This window comes from Meriones unguiculatus, chromosome 11 (assembly GCF_030254825.1).
Source record: "Meriones unguiculatus strain TT.TT164.6M chromosome 11, Bangor_MerUng_6.1, whole genome shotgun sequence".
NCBI lineage: Eukaryota > Metazoa > Chordata > Mammalia > Rodentia > Muridae > Meriones > Meriones unguiculatus.
The window spans coordinates 79,563,192-79,580,413 of NC_083359.1; the positions used below are offsets into that span (position 1 = coordinate 79,563,192).

The window sequence follows — 17,222 nt, forward strand, 5'->3', positions numbered from 1 at the left end:
TTCAAACATGAGGGTGTAGATCTCCTCACTGCATAGAATCAGGTCAACAATATTAATAACTATTTATGCAGAGAGGCGCTAATCATAATTACTGTTTACTAAATGCTCTTACATTAATTTGAGACCTTTAAGCAGGGAGGCTGAGAGAGGCAAAGGGGCTCTCTGGAGGCCACTCCACAGAACACAGAAGCAAAACTCAAAACCCAGATATAGTGACTCTGAGGCCTGTAACTCACATCTCCTTATTGTGTCTCACCCCTGTCCATCAAGCAGCCATTTGCTTGTTAAGCAATGGCTTATTAAGTACCTGAGGATTACGTACTAAGCGTTATAAGTAATTCCACACTCACAACACTCATACAGATGGTTTCAATGACATGAGTCTTTGTAGGCTTCATTCCTAGTGACATTAGGCTTCATCCCCTTGGGACTTCTCTCTGGGACAACTAGCCCTTCATTTCTCAAGGACAGAGTCATCTGTCCATTGCTAAGGCTTTAAATTTGTCTGCTGGGCATCCTTGCCACTTTCCTTGGGTCAGACAAGCTAACTGACTCACATGATGAAGCTGGGGTCAGAAAGCATAGACCAGGGAGGTTCCTCTGCACCATGTCCTCTCCTGAGGTCAGAAAGGCTCACCAGAAAAGACACAGGTAGTACTGCTGACCAAGTGGATCTTCTAACGAAAAGCTGTGTTTTGAGCCTTTAAAAACTCACCTCTTTGCAAAAGTAAGGCTAAGTCCCCAGAATGCTTTCCACCTTCTTCCTCATTTAATAAATCTTAGAAGCTCCTATAGCCACACACAAACCAATCTGCTCCTCCTCGTATAGGTCCTGAGACCCCTCTGTGAGTCATTCAAGGAATAGCTCCCAGAGTAGACTTCAAGAAAGGGAAAACAGAAGCTCGGAATGGCAGCACACACTTTCCAGCCAGGGGCTTGGGAGGCAGAGGTAGGCAGATCTCTGTGACTCCGAGGCCATGTTGGCTTACATAGTGAGTTGTAGGCCAGCCAGGACTGCATAATAAGACCCTATCTCAAAAGACAAAAGGGATTATAATATGGAAATGACACTAAATATGTTTGAGGGAATTTGAAGCCCTTGAAAAGAATGGCTTCTGGTGAGAGCTGTGTGTGTGTGTGTGTGTGTGTGTGTGTGTGTACAGGGAGGGCTCACTTAGTTTTTTTATTGAGTATCACAAGTTATTAATGTGAGAAACAGTCCTAGACACCCCTTCACTAAATATGGCCTTTTGTTGTTATCATTTGCTAGTTTTCCAGTCATTTACAAGCGTGGAAACAGCACAGATAGGCAATCTAAACCATGCATTCACATGAGTGGTTAGCAAGCCCTACAGACTCAGAGGCACCGCTCCCACACTGCCTCTCGGTACTTAAAGCAGAGGCCTTGAGCCTCAGCTAGGGAAGTGCTGGCCTCATTCAGAAGTCCCTCAAATCCAAAACCGTGTGCCCTGCCACTGTGCCATTTCTTCCTGCCTTCCCTGTCCACAACTGTCCATCATGCCTTTCGGACCCATTTCCTCCAAGGAGCCTCTCAAAGAGGCTCGGTGCTGATTACACAGCTGCCTGGTTTTTCTTCTGATCCACTGACTCTGAGCCGTCATGGGTAGCTATCCTCTGTATGTGGGGAATGTGAGGAATAGAATATGAATAGGGAAGGAAGGGCAGGAGGGAGGGAGATAATCTTGAGTTGGAATATATTCTATTTCAGCATAATTTGAAAGGCTCACGAAGAGGTTCTGATGCAGGTGAGAGCCAGTGATGGAAGCCCCGTCACCATGCCTGCAGGGGTGGAAGAAGTTCCTCAAGGCTGCACTGCTGGTTTAGGAATGAGACCCAGGTCCAATGTTGAAAATAGAGCTTGCTCTCTTTCTGTCTCACCCGTGTTAGAGGCAAAGTGAAATCTTCGAAGTCTAAAACCCGAGAGTCCCAGAGCTGCCGCTTGGATCCCTCCATGTGTGTTCCGACATTGTTACCACGGACCAGGCACTGATCCAAAGCTCACAAATCCCTGTGTGGCTGACGCTGGTTCAGATGACCTCTGCCCTAACAATGGTGCAGATTACAATGTTTGACTTTACCGCGGTGCGGAGCAGAAGCAGTGAGTGCAGCTTCCACCAGGACACATGATCACGAGAGGGAACCATGCTCTACCCTGCACTGAGGTGGCAAGTTGTGAGGTTCCATTATTAGGCATTAATATATTAAGTGCATTTTCCATCATCTCAATTTACAGTAGGCTTATCCGGACATAGTGCCATCAAAAGTCAAGGGTCATCTTTATTAAATACATTGTACAGAGGAGACAATTCAGAAGCCCAGTAATGTTCTCCCAAGAAACTCCTAGTGCCTTCTAAATGCCTACAAACATAAAAGCTACGGACTCCACACAGGAGCTGTAGATGCAGGAGGTCAGTCTAGACATCTTTAGTTCAATGTCACTTAAAACAGCGCTGTGAGCCAAGGAGAAATCTCAACTGTGCAAGCATAAAGCAGAGGAACCTGCTACTGCTCTTTGAGCTTGGCTAAGAGTACTCAATACCTCCTGCTTCTTTCAAGCTGCTAACTTCTCCTCAGACTGCCTCTCTTCATGGCCTGTGAGTGGGCAGTGGTCATTTATGTAGGCAATTCCAAAAAGGTCAAGGGCTGGAGAAAGGGACCAGCAGTTAAGAGCATTCCCTACCCTTGCAGAGGTCCCATCAGGCTATTCACAACTGAGTTTCAAGAAGCCCAACTGGCCTCTATGGGCACTGCATACACACGGTACACAGTAGCTCATGCAGCCACCTACACATACACATCGTCAATTAATAAAGTATTTTTTTCATGCTCATTTCCCTGAGCCCAGGTGAGCATGTGACCACAATTCCCTGTTTTCCCATTCAGGTCCAATCTCAGCAAAGTTATGCAAGAAACAAGAGGCTTACAAGTCTTTCTGGGTAATGTGTCCACGGTTATAAGTGCCTCTTCTTCACTTGTAGAAGACAGTTTTCCAAGAATGCCCACCCTCTTCCTCATTCTGACCCTCACTGTCACCTGGAGTTCATCTTCCTGCATTCTGGTTAGGCTTCATGCTACCAAAACTCACGGAATGATGCCTTTTGACTCCTCTCTTTAGGCGTGTCCAACTACTTTCCCTAGAATCCAGTATGACTTTGTCACCAATTCCAAATTTTTGCCAACAGCTGACTCCATATTTCAAGGAGAAGCCTTTCCCTGCCACACCTCTCTCTTTACTTCCTTCCACCAATGTGTCTCCCATTCCCTAAGCCCCAGCTCGCTTTCCAGCAGAGTTTCTGTATATACATGGAGTAGTTGGAAGCTTGCAAAGCCAAAATAAACTCAGTCCAAGCGCACAGAAATCCCTCATCACTATGCGGGGCTGCGTACCGAGGTGGGGCTGACTATCAACTCTCCATTCTGACCTTCAGTCCTCAATGCATCTCTCGCTATTGGCTTTCTGCCAGGCCTGTCATTGAATCTGAACTCCTAGCCCAAGACCTGCCCTACTTGGGATTTGGCACTGACCAGAATGTAAAATGATAATGTCCTGAGCTGTGCCAAACAACACAGAGCTCTGAGATGTTAGAGATGCAGATGTGACCAGCAAACACATTGTTTCCGGGACTGTGTTTGTAAATATATGAGTTGCCCGACAGCTTGCAGAATTAAATATAGATGCTACATCACAAACTCGAGCTAAAATAAACTATCTGTTGCTCAATGAATGTCAATAAGTACATTATTCCTTTTGGTAGCATATTCCATGAAACCCACATCTAAGTTTCTTTCCCCCTTCCTTCCACCTCCATCTTTTTCTTTCATTTCCTCACCCCTGACCCTCACCATAACTCTTCACTGTCCTCTTTCTGATCAGTACTGGTGTAAGGGGAACTGTAGGGTAGGATGAGGAGACAAAGGAAATGAAATCAGTAAGGTCGCTGGAGAAGGAGGAGTGAATATAGGGGTTTACAAGGAAGTCTGGGACCTTGTAGTTAACCTTTCAGGCTTCTGGCCTTGAGATATCAACACGTCTGAAAGAATGTCCTGGTTACCCTTGATAATTTGCCAATGCCTATTGATGGAAACAGACCTACCCATCCAACACTGTGAGTCTCCTCTTTAGTTCTTGAGCCAAATGATTCTTCTTCCTTTAGGCTGATGTTCACAGACAACCAGATCTTGTATATGAGCCCACCTGTTAAATTAGCATGTATGTTACCTGAATCTGCTGTTCAGACACGAAAATTGGTAGCCTAGAAGAATTTCCAAGGCATCTTATTTAGTACTCAGCTGCAAAGGCTTGTTGCTGTGCAATCTTGGATGTGGATGAAAAAAAAAAAAAAAACACAACATTTTTTTTCCAGATTCCAGAAGCCACTGCTGTAAGGCATTGGTTTGAAATAAAGAGTGTTTTACATTTAAGACAACTTCTATATTGTCCTGAGGGTTTGTGTCAGTCATTTTGAATTTATGTAATTATTATGTTATTCCTATTTTTTTTGTTTGTTGTATTGTCCTGTTTATTTTTTAAAATGTGTGTGTATGTGTGTGTACACTAGGTGTGCATTTGAGTTCAGGTGCACATGTGCCATGGGACACCTGTGGCACATGGAGGTCAGAGGACAACTTTTGGGAGTCAGTTCTCAATTCTCAGTTCTCTCTTTCTACCGTGGGTTCCCATGGTAGAAAGGATTTTTCCCAGGATTTTCATACTCAGGTTGTCAGAGCTGAAAAGCAGGTGGTTTTTACCAGCTGAGCCATCTTAGTTCTTTAACACCAAAATCTTTTCCCATCAAAATGTGAAGGATAAACTTAGCTACAGTGCAGTGATTTGAGCATTGCCTAGTGGCCCTTGAGCAAAAATGTTTGAGTCCCCAGTGGAGAACAGAAGTCATTCTAAAGAAATTTAACTTGATTCTGACTCCGACTGCTACACATTCCCTAAACTGTTCTGACAAGTGAAACCCTTTGTAAAATGTGGCAGTCATCTTCCAACTTCCTTCCTTTTATGGAGGTTAATAAATATCTACCATCCCTCCAACTACTATTTTCTTTTCATAATTATTTCTTTTACCTTTTGAGATTGTAATTACATCATTTCCTATTTCCCTTTCCTCCCTCCAAACCCTCCCATATACCATTCCTTGCTCTTTTTCAAATTCATGGCCTCTTTTTGCTCAACTGTTTAAGGCTAAGCTTGAACCCAAAAGATAATTAGTGTTTCTTTAATGAAGAACATTGCATTTAGGGAGGGTATAAAACTTAATGGAAAGGCCAGGTGGTAATGCTTCCGGCTCTTTGAAAGAAGACTGCAAAACCCTTGCTCTGCCTTTCTTTTGTCAGGTCCTGCTGCCCTGTGTCCTGCCAGGAAGCTTTTACGTCATGACTCTATGATCCCAAGATGACTGGTTTCTGAGTAACAGTAAGATTATCTTCTGCCCTGTTGTAAATTATTTCTGTGAGTTTTGGTCCAAATCTCTGGAGAACTAGCATTAAATAATGACTTAGGAATTTTAAATATAAAATTGAAGATCATGCTTCACAAATCTGTTGAAAACAGATATGTAAGACAAAGCCAGCCAATCACTTGCTCCAGTGGCTCTGAACTGAGGAGAGGGGAAGGAAGTTTCCCTTCATAGGGGCCTCGGGTTAGGCCTGCCGACATTTTGTTGTTGTTATTGTTGTTGGACTAGATGGAGCAGGTAGGCCACACGCAGTGGGTTACAAACTCTGATTTATGTCAATGAATTCTAATAAGCCTGGACTGTGAAGAATTTCTGAAAAAAACGCAAGGCCAAGTTTGAAAGGAACTTAATCCATACATGTCTAGGTCCTAGTTTCTAATATGCACAATGGTGTACATGGCTCCAAATTCTACATATTCCCCATTGCTTCCTCAAAGGCCTCTAGTTACCTGCCCAGCGGGTCCTCAATACCAGCAACAAAGCTAAAGAAAAATTTTATTAACTGAGCACTTATTCTCTACTATGAATGGTGTGAAGCAATTTATGCTCATCAAGGTATGATCAACGCTTGGGGAGAATGAGCTGAATAGACAGTAAAACATTTTTACCACTTGCCTCCTTCCCTTCATCTTTCTTATCCTAAGTCAGTCAGTCAGTCACTGGGCTTGCATGAGGACAAGGATAACTCATAAAGAATCTATCGAAAGCCAGAGGAAGATGGTTGAGTGTGGCAGTGGGGTCAGCAACCTTGTTACATACAGTGGGGGTTAGCTATATTGAAGAAATGAGAACCAACCTTCCTTGACCAAAGAGGAGTTATAATTAGGGGATGGATGAAAGCTAAATAAGACTTCTCTCAGAGTCTTGGAACGACAGGGATGAGAGCTAGCTATAAATATAGATCGGAAAATAAAGATTTCCGTAGGCTGATCGATAAACTAATAGCTGGGTATGTAAAATTGCATATGTATTTCCTATGGATGAAATCTAATATGGTACTCTGGGTTGGATTCTGAGACAGAAATAAAAGATGCTAGTAGAAAAACTTGTGAAATCTAAAACAGCTTGTACCAATGATAATGCTAATTTCTAAGGTTTTATTTCACTTTGTCTTATTTTATTTTTGAGACATGCTAGTTGCAAACTTGTTACATAATTGAGGATGACCTTGAACTTTTGAGCTTCTTGCCTCTGTTTTTCGAGTCTGGAAGTTTCCCAGTTTCATTTATACCATGGTTGTACACTAAGGGAAGCTGGGTGAGGAGGGCACAGAAGAGCCTGGTATTCTTTCTAACTTTCCTATATATCTAAACATTTTCTTTTAATTTTAATTTTTATTAATTATAATTTATTCACTTTGTATCCCCCCTGTAGCTCCCTCTCTCCTCCCCTCCCAATCCTACCCTCCACCTAAACATTTTCTGAAATAGATATTTTAGATTGACATATATGTGTGTGTGTGTGTGTGTGTGTGTGTGTGTGTGTGTATGTGTGTGTGTATGTGTATATATATATATATACACACACACACATATACATTCATTTCCTAGTGTCTGTGGCCATAGGTGTGCCACGTACACTATCTTTGCCAGTTTGTCCCCCTTAGAGCATCCTACCACACTCATTGGCTCCAAACTATGAGTTTTCTACTCGGAGAAGTGAATGGTTACAGAACCAGGCAGTTAACACATCCGAGGAGCCCCCGGCATCGCTGTGTGACGGAAATGGTGACATGCTGGTAAATTTTTTAGCAACTAGATCTGGGTGGGGGGAAGCTATTGTGACATTTGCCAGTTTCCGTGGTGTAAATACTTGTCCCGTGCGTTATTCCAAGCTACCAACAGGATGTGAACAGCTCACGGATTTCCTGACAAATTTCCCTAGGGTTCCCTTAAGCCACAGCTACAGCACAGCAGAGAGAAACAAATTCCCAAAGAATAGTGGGCACATGTCAAATGATCACAAACCGACCTTGAGAAGCTGCCGCCTCCAAGACAGGAAGAGCAGGATCCGCCCCGGTGAACGACGTCTAAACACACAAGCCCACTCTTATCTCTCTGTCATCTACCTCAACTATCCTGTCTGTCAGTTTGTATGCACAGATACAGATAGATGGGTAGGTAGGAGATAGGTAAATAGATAGCAGAGGAAGAAGGGAAACTTTATATATATATATAAACTTTATATATATATATATATATATATATATATATATATATATATAACTTGCCAACAAACAGATGAAGAAAAAAATGATGGATTTTGGAGAATCACTTAACAATCATCACAGTGGTAACCCATTAAAGGAAGAAACAGGTCAGTGCTATACCAAGGTGATACTTTGATCAGGTTGATGGTGAAATGTCTCCTAATTTCAAAGTGTCCCCGTCAGAATCCAGAGACATTGCATCACACTCCAAGGGTCAAAGTGAATATTATCAATAATAAGACAACACCTTGAGCCACCTGAAACGAGCCAGTGAGATCACAGAACTACCATGATATGTTCTGACTACAATATCTTCATGAGGAATGATTTCATGGTTTTCATTTTGTTGCCTTAAGCATGTGGACTTTTAATGGGGGGAGGGGTCAACACAAGTGAAAGGACCTTTCACATCCATCCATTAGGCTAACCACCTCTCTTACCCTCCCTTTAAATCTTGATAGCCTCTGCTTCAGAACTTAGGTAGATAAATGTGGTACAGTGCAGGGCATCATCGCTAGGCAAAATAAGCCTGAGTTATTTTCTCTTCTTTCCTATGTTGAGAATAAGAAAATGCACAATTCTCTTTCGGCTGTCTTCACACACCTGCATGGCAGAATGAACCAGAACATGTCTGCAAAGGTCTGGGAACTCTGTAGAGGAAAAAGTAGCATACATAAATTTATGTGCATAATTGTTGCCAAATGCTGAAATCATGGTTACTTTCTGTTATTTGTATGTTCCCACATTTTTAATAGAATAATGCATTTTTTTGTGGTCAGAGAAAAGGCCTTTCTAAATTAAGAGAATAAAGGAGAACTGAGTATTAGGAGTGCTTGTCTGTCCTCGTTTTGTCATCTGTAGGGCTCTTGGCAAGACGTGGAGTCTAGCTGTTCATACTGGAGAATCTCGGCCACCAACCTGAGCAGCTGCTCAGACCATCTTCCGTTTCAACCACCATAGAATCTCATCCTTGTTTGCTCTGCTTGTGTGAAACAGATCCGGGTTTAGTGTAAACAAACAGAAACACTCCATCACACTCATTCACAAATGTCTCTCCCTCGGCTATCACTGGGCCCCCCACAGCCTTGATGTTCTGCCAATTCTACAGCCCTGCGCTTAGTCAGTCCTTGGCCAGGAGGCCCGTGGGGATGCCCAGGCAGATCCTGGAAATGACACTGGTGACTCAGCAGGACGCGGCTTCTGTTTCCTCATCCATCCCCACTCTGCCCTAATGAGCTGCCCGGAGGCTGTAACTGCCCTCCTGACATCCCAGCTGGTGTGCTGGGCCTTGGGAGCAATTACACATATGCCTTCTGTGCTTGTTGTCCCTGGAAATATCAATTAAAGATGCTCTCGATTCTGTGTTATTTTTTTTTTAATGTCTTCACTTGGAGCACTCATTTCCGTTGCAGGGCCACAGACAGCATAAGGGGTGTCTGTTGTTTCTCTGCACACTAAGCAGTGTCACTCATGCTGTAGTCCATGCGAAGAGGACCTTTAAGTACATAAGTACATACAAGGGGCTCTGCTACTTCCTGCCTTCTACCTCCCAATCCTGAAAATGGTAACAGCCTTAGCTCATAGTACATTTGCAAAGAAATGGAAACAAACACACGATAAAGAAGTAATAAAGGTACGTTTGTCTGGCCACGTACCTATCTCTATGCCACCAGAACACCACTATAGTAGAGCCCCTCAGGTAGCAGTTTTCCTGGGATCTGAACCTATGACTGTGTAATGTAATAGTGGCTCAGTAATAGCAATATATGGTGTCCTGACTTCAGACAAAAGGCACCTTTTATTTGAAGAGCAACTTATTAACATGTGGTGGACAAATTGTTCCCACCGGAAGGAGAGAGAATGGGGAGGGGTTATTGAGCACAATTCTTTTTCTTTTTTTACTTTTATTAATTACACTTTATTTGTTATCCCCCCATAAGCCCCTCCCTCCTCCCCTCCCGATCTCACCTTCCCTCCCTCTTCTTCATGCCTGCCCTTCCCCAAGTCCACTGATAGGGGAGGTCCCCCTCGCCTTCCTTCTGATCTTAATCTATCAGGTCTCGTCAGGAGTGGCTGCATTGTCATCCTCTGTGGCCTGGTAAGGCTGCTCCCCCTGAGGGGGAGGTGATCAAAGAGCAGGGCAATCAGTTCATGTCAGAGGCAGTCCCTCTTCCGATTACTATGGACACTGAATTGCCATGGGCTACATCTGGAGCACAATTCTTAAAATACTTAATCTTACCTTTCATTATCATTTGTTGGATTTCCTTGTAATACAAAACCACCCCTCTCTCCTCCAGTGACCTCTGTCTTGAATTTACACTTAGGTAGCAGTCTCTGCCACCCCTACTGCATCCCACAAACATCGTGGAGCTTGACTTTGACTACAGTTACTTTCCCATCATCAAACTGAGAACTGTTTTTAGTATCTGAGGGTGGTATTAACTGAGAAATGCTACTTAACCAGGAACTTACGGGGCACCGGACATCATTTCTATTTTATATGCATTGTCTCTTTTGATTTTTTAATACAACCAAAGGCACTGTTTTCCAAAGTTGTTTTCTCCTTGTGGGATGATGAAATTGAACTGCTCAGTGGGTAAGTTAGCTACCCTGGGTATTAGTACTTTTATAACCAGCATCAGCTATCTGAGCCAAGAACCCAGGTTGTGGCTGCTAGGTTCTGTTCTCCTCCGTCCTCTTCTCTCAGATCACCCCGTGATTCTGCAGCTGTTGGTGTGGCTGGCCTCTCCACGCTGAAGCTTCCCTCCCTTCGCTCCTGTAGTTCTGCCTTGTCTTGCCTCTCTCTCCAAACTCAGCACCCTGATCAACTTGACAGCCCTAAGTCGACATCTGTTATTGGAAGTCTGTTTTAAATCAGTCCTGGGAATAGCCTTGAGGGAGCAGAGAGAGAAAAGCACCTCCCCTCACCCCCCCTAAAACCTAAGTGTTGCAGAGAAACACACCAGGGATGGGGAAACAATATCTGTAAGCAACACCTGAAATTCTAGATGTGCTGGCCAGGAAGGTACCTTGCTTTAGAGTTCAGTGCATGGCTATAAGAAATCAGTTTATGTAGCCAATTGACAGTGGATTTGGGATTATGTTTTGTGTAAATTTTCTTCACTATAGCACAGGGATCCTTGATCAAGCATCATTCTTTCTAAAAAAAAAAATCTGATCTCTATCTAGCAAATACCAATGGAGAGTTATCACTCACATAGGACTTACCAGGAGTCCATGCTCATGTACCTGTGTCTTGCAGCCATGTTTATTTTCAGCAGCTTAACTTTTTCCCTTAAATATTTCTGCTTTTACCCTCCTCAATCACCTTCTTCTTTAGGCTCAAAGGTATCTCACAGTCTGTCCATACACAATCTTGTTTTCTTCCAAGTCGTTAGCTACTTGGGCTCTGGGTAGCATCCCTCTTCCTCTTTAGGGGCTATTTGCAGCAGGATATGAAGGCCATTAGTCAATCAATAACTCTTTATTTAGAAAAGGGGCGGGGAGATAGAAACCTGGAGTTTTAAATTCAGATCTAGCAACTCCTGGGGCATTATCAGGAGCAGTCTAAAAATAAGCCTTTGAAAAGCATGATGCTGCAACTGCTGGAACTTTATAGCTTCCTACCCATAAACAAGAGCAGCTTGCTGCAGGTGGGAGCATTCACTGAATTCTCCTTCTCCTGTGGTCCTTGTTGTCTTCCTCTAACTCTCTAACATCACAGGTATTAACTATTGCTTTGGGCATTTTGTTTCTTTTGTTCCTGACTCTTTTCTCTTTTCTCCACATGTCTCTTAGATATGGATTGAATTCCCAGCCATCAGTGTGTTTCTATCTCCCAACACCAAATATATCCATCCCTGTATGAAGCCCTGTATTAAGCCAATGCAGACACACTAGGCATCTGTAATACACCTTTTTCTTCTCTGTTTATAAAAGCGTCTCCCAAAGAGTCAGCACATGCCAAAAGTCCTTTGTGCTTCCTCCAAACTTTGGAGGACATTATCATTGGTCTTTTGCTACCCTTGGCTCATTTGTCTCCACACAGACAGTAATGACACTGCCCTTCTGGCAAGTGTGTGAATGAGGCAAGGGCTGTGATAGCTTAGCTTCAATGCCAATGCTATGGCATCTAAAATAATGTATGAAAGTTTCAACCATATGACATCAGGATCCTGCACCACCTTTTCATATAGCAAGGCTACAGTTATTTTAACTATTAACATGAAGATTTGGTTACAAAGATGTCTGCTGATTGATACTAGGGAAGTTAAAGGGCCAGTGATAAGACTTTCTGTTTTCAAGGCATATAGTATTCATAACCAATTCTCATTAGCAGGTTTCCTCCAAGCTCTAGCAGCTGGAAACAATAGTAAAGGTTATTATCTTTCTCACAAAATATTTTTGTGAGAAAGGTAATAGGATGAGGGTTTTAGGAGTTCCTGGCTCTGGGTTTTTCACGGGATTGTTGGGGTGTAGCCATCTGAAGATTTGACTGGGATAAGAGGATTTGTGTATAAGGTAGCACATTATGGGCTGGTGTTGGGTGTTGGTAGAAGGTCTCTGTTCCTCTTCATGTAGACCTTCCCACTGAGCTTCTTGAGGATTCTCACAAAATGGAATCTGGCTTCCTTCATAGCAAAGTGTTCCCAGAAACAGCACTGTAGAATCACAGTGATGTTTGAGATCTAGCCTTGACGTCATACTCCATCATTTCTGTCCCATTTATTGTTGTGCTACTGTGTTTGAAAGGGGACTACACAAAGACATAAACACCAGAGAATGAGCATCACTGAAGGACGTCTTGAAGGCTGGCTATGACATGTGAGGTTGATATCGAGGGAAATATTCCCCTGTCTCTCTGATCACTGATATGTGCTCTGCCCATTCTCGACTTTTTTTCTCTTTGACATCTGTCTGTCTGCAAAGGATGGTCATTCTGCCTTCTCTGTGTAAAGCAACAAACAGCACAGAAAACTCTGCCTCTGCTGAGCTGTGAAAGGTCTGCAAGGCAGCAACAGGAAGCCTCGTTTGGTCATGATTTTGTTCTCGATCTAGGTCACATTCTGTGCTTATTCTTTTTGGAGATGAAACTCATCTTTCCTTGTGTCTCATTTCCCAGGTGGATCTCTAGTGTAGAGATGAGGAAAGAAGTGGCATTTGTTCTCACCTCCAACATAACAAATTCTATTTCTATTTTATTTAGTGATCATTATAACAGGGGGAAGTTCAAAATAACCAAAATATCAAATAATAGATGACTTGAGCAAATTATAGTATAGCTATACAATCCAGTGCAATGCTTTCATTTAAAGGTATTTTTATTCAAGAATATTCAATGATACAGAACATTATTGAGGGTATATGAATTTAAAGATATAGGTTATAAAACAGCATGTGTGCTATTGTTATAGTAAAGGTATATTTAACAAATCCCTCACCACTAAAAACCATATATATTTACAAAAATAGCTTAATGGAAAAAGATACACACATCACACACACTCTTGTAATTCTTATCATTGGTAAGTATATGAAGTAATTAAAATTCCCTTTATCACAACCTATTTTCTCCAAATTTTTAATATTTCTCAGTCATCACCTTTGCTATGAGAAAAACATTCCACATCTTTGTTTGAGCCCCAATTAAAGGTAGCTGGAGTTTCCTACCAGGCTTTATTAGGGAGGGAAGCACACGTTTTAGAAACTGCAGCTCAACTGTATGAGTTCATTTCCCATAATTGACTATCATCTTTATTTTGAAATTTTCTTACTTTTGTCTTCTTGCTACATACCTAATGTTTTTGAGTGGTGTGTCGGGGTCTGATTTCTCTATGGCTACTTCTTGCATTCTCATACTATATCAAATCAATAAGTGTTGCTGTTCCTCAAGGCTCAGCTCTTGTCACTCACTGTAAATGCAATGACTAGGAGACATGTCCCACATCCATGGATTCAGAATGTAGTTAGAAGACATGAACTCATACCTTTAAGCCCTGACCTTTCTTCTGTACTCAAATAAAAGATATGTTACTGGAGTGCATAAATTAAATAAACATCTTGGGAACGTCCTCAAAGTTAACCCTAAACCAGGTTCATGATGTCAAGTGGTTTCCTGTCATACTAAGGGCCAAAATAAGCCATCTGTTCTTGGGGTTCTCAATCTTATGTATACATTTGAACAGTTTAGAAAGATTTTTTTTAATTTTCCTTTCTTGAACCCTCCCCCCTCAGACATTCTCGTTTTAGATATCCAGGATCAGAGCATAGAGTAAGTATATTTTTAAAGCTCCCAATATTTTCTAACAACTGAGAACGTTGAGTGCCACTGATCTACTTATTTGACAGAAGCCCATTAGTATTTTTGATTATCTCCCTCTTCCTTGCCCCTTAAGTGCCACCCATCACTGAGGTCCATCAGTTTTTAACTCTGAAACGTTTCTCACATGTGTCTGTAATTCTGTGTCTTCTACTACTACCTTATGCTACACTATCATTTCTCATCAAGGCTTTGAGCATGTTCTCTGCTCATCAGATCTGATCATGTCATCTTCGTGGCTCCTTCTGCCACTGATTCACCTTGAAGTGACCCCCAAACGGCTTGACCCCATTCTAATTCTGTGTCTTTGAGTAACAAGTAGGACCTGTGACTTGCTTCTAACCAACACAGTACAGCAGAGGTGATGGATGTCACTTACAATTATATTGCATACTCTAAGACCCTCTTTTAGCAGACTCTACAGGCAGAGACTCTCTTGCTTTCCTTGTAAAAGAAAACAACTCTGTACTGAATATCTGTGCTGAAGATGATGTGACTTGTAACTGCAGGGGGATGCTAGGACCCAAGGGAAGCTTCTGGCTGATAGTCTGAAAGAAGATGAAACCCTCAGACCTATAACTAAAGGATATAAATTCTGCCAATAGCCCGAAAGATCTTGGAAGTGATTCTTCCTTAGCCCAGCTTTCGAGAAAGAATGAACCCCAGCCTATACCTTGATTGCAGCCAGCCCTGTGGGTCTCTGAGCAAAGATCTAGCTAAACCATGCATGGACTCCTGACCCATAGAAACTACAAGATTATTAATGTGTGTTGGTTCGAATCACTAGAAGTGTGGTGATTTGTTATGCACCTATAAGAAGTACTATCCCATGCCCATCAGTCATCCAATGGCGTCCCACCACTGTATACCCATTTATAAAAATCATTACAATGAATCCAGAGTTACGAGTGGCTGCCCACTCACTTATTTCTCCAGCCTCCTACATTCTACCTTGCTCTGCAAATCACCCACACAGATCTTCTTTAAGGGCCTCAGTCATGACATTATCAATGTTTTTGTTGTGTCATTTGTCTCTTACTCAACCCACAGCTCTAAGTCCCAACATCACTTATCTAAGAAAGCCTTCCTTTAATCTCTCTGTCAGGGTTAAATTCTCAATTACAGCCCTTGACAATATGTCTCTTTTACTCATGGAACTGGTTCATCGTAATTTTACATATTTGTTTGGGTTGTTGTGCTGTCAAAGTCTGTCCTCCATACTAGTCTGTGAGTGGCACAGAGGCTCCAACTCTAACTACTTTGGCTCATCATTTTATTCTTAGCCCTTTAAATGTAAAGTAGTATACAAGAGATGCCCGCACTACTCCTTAAATCAGTGGAAAATGAATTAAGTGTGGTTCTTACTTCTTCGTACATTAAAACTGGATATCATCCCATCCCAGACATCCCAATTAGAACAACGGTGTGAGGCTGACGCCTAGTTCAGTGTCAAGCATGGAGCACCAGACATGGTCTAGATGTCAGGAAATTCTTCTCCCATCAAATACTCAACACTTCCTGCTCTTTAAGCAAAGTGTTTCTAGTGATCATCAGCTAGGTGGGAAAGAGCACATTACCACCCAAGGCTGCCAAGAGAACAATTCAAAATCTCTGACTTCCAAGGACTAGCAGACTCATCTCACAGGCTCATGGGGAAACTGGAGAGCTATTCTACCTTCTCTTTTATTAAAGAAACAGTTCTTTATGATACAAGCGGTGAATGTGAAATTGCCTGAAAAATCCCATTCAATCCTATCCTAATAAAAGATACATTAGGAGAAAATAAACCATAGGTAGAGATGCATCAACACGAGTTTAACTTTCTGCTGCGCTTGAAGTTCCAAGTTCTGTTCAGTGTGTGTTTTATATAGTATGTGGCACTGTATATATCCTTTTCAAATTTCATACTTACACCACAAAATGTGGAATAATTGCTATTTGTTAAGTACTAATTAACCATGACTTTGATTTTATAGTGCTTACATTTTAGTGGAGAGCACACGGAGCAAACATCAAGAGCTAAACATGAATGATGCAGCAAGGGGAAACAAGTGCCACGAACAGTAATGCAGGGAACAGGGACAGAAGTCAGTGGTGGAGAGTGCTGTCACACAGAGGCTCAAGTATAAGTTGTATTTGAGCAAAGACTTGAAGCAAGTGAGGTAGAGTCCCAAGAGAGGATGAGGACAATCAGAACATGGCAACTCAAGGCCGGAGTCTTGAAGGCAAGTGACGCTGGCTCTGCTTGTCTCAAGAATAACAAAGAGACCAGAGCCTCACAGAACACTGAGAGGAACAGTTGGAGGAGATGAGATCATTTACTTAGTGGTGACCAGAACTTTTTAAGCCATGACCCTGCAAGGATTTAAACTTTGTGTCTAATCTGAGTGTGACATTGTAGAATAGAAGGCTTTCTCTGGCTGTTATTTTGAGAGCAGATTCTAAAATGTCTGAGGTGAAAATAGAAACCAGTTGCTGGTTCAGAACACTGGGTCAGATAAAAGACGATGGTGCCGGAACTGGAAGGGCAGTTGGGAAGATGTTAAAATGGATTCTCTACAGATGTTATGCATAGAACCACTGGTATTTGCTGGCACAGTGGTGAGAGTATAAACAAAGAAAATAGTGAGGGCACGCTCTAGAGTTAGGTGCATTTTTTTCAAAAGTAGACACTCTCCAATTTTTTCTCACCCTGCTTTTATAGGATATGAAAAATCTTCTCAGGACATGCTTGAATCTTAAATTTTTTTTAGCCTAAATACAATTTTAAAATTAGAATGCTAAGAAGTTCTTTTCAGCTTGCAATTGCTAGCTGCCTTTTACATCCCTACTGAAGAATCCGGGGTAGGGCTTCATCTGTACCACGCTGGACTCCACCTGAATACAAAGGAGATCCACATCAGATGCTGCCAGTTACTAAATATGGGAATGAATCCTTAAAATAGCCTCCGTGCCAGTCTGCCTGGACACTTGGGGGAGGACTCACCTCATCTCATCCCGTCTCTGAGATCTGAGCCTCAGAAGTAGATAACCTGACAGCAGCAGACAGGCTCTCTCTCTGTTAGTCTCGTGCTGGGCAAAGTTGCCCCTACGTCACACTAAAAGTGCTCCATGTAGGTCGCCAACATTGGAAACCAAATCTACAAACCTGCTGCAAATAGGTCATTGGTTTTCCTCACATCTGGCCTACGACTGTTCTCCCTAA

The 17,222-nt window shown here is 42.3% G+C and overlaps 1 protein-coding gene across 1 annotated transcript in view; it reads right to left on the reverse strand.

The window, feature by feature from the left end:
- The window catches only part of Brinp2 (BMP/retinoic acid inducible neural specific 2), a 98,034-nt gene that overhangs the window by 51,602 nt on the left and 29,210 nt on the right, over positions 1-17,222 (reverse strand). The gene's annotated exons all lie outside the window — the stretch shown is intronic.